Source organism: Pteropus alecto, unplaced genomic scaffold (genome assembly GCF_000325575.1).
Source record: "Pteropus alecto unplaced genomic scaffold, ASM32557v1 scaffold86, whole genome shotgun sequence".
NCBI classification, from domain to species: domain Eukaryota; kingdom Metazoa; phylum Chordata; class Mammalia; order Chiroptera; family Pteropodidae; genus Pteropus; species Pteropus alecto.
The window spans coordinates 26,942,670-26,943,136 of NW_006442109.1; positions in this window are offsets into that span (position 1 = coordinate 26,942,670).

The following is a 467-nucleotide window of genomic DNA, read 5'->3' on the forward strand; positions in this document are numbered from 1 at the left end:
TGAGCCATTCTAAAAGTTCAAAATATATTAAAGCCAAACCTCTTGATGATTTCTGGAGTTCCAAAAAAGTTCTGTACATGGAATCGTTATGCAGTCTTGGTTCTTGGGCCTAAAATCTTCTTGGTTTAAAAAATATATTATGAGTTACAAAAAATGTTAAAAAAAACTTTTAAAACAAGAATATATGTGTATTATTGCTTAAATTTTTGGAAAGTACAAAAGGGTCTACAGTGAAAAGTAAATCCCTGAACCACAGCCCCTCAGTTCTTTTCCCAGAGGCAATGACTGTTAACCAGTTTCTTGGGTATCCCATCACACTGTGTATATGTCATCAAGGTAAATTCTGAGTTTCATATACAGAAGTATCTTAGTAGTATAACCTAAGATTATATTCCAGTTTTTATTGTTTATATTTCTGATCCATACATCTTTGCTAATTTGTATTCATTCATTCAACAAATATTGAA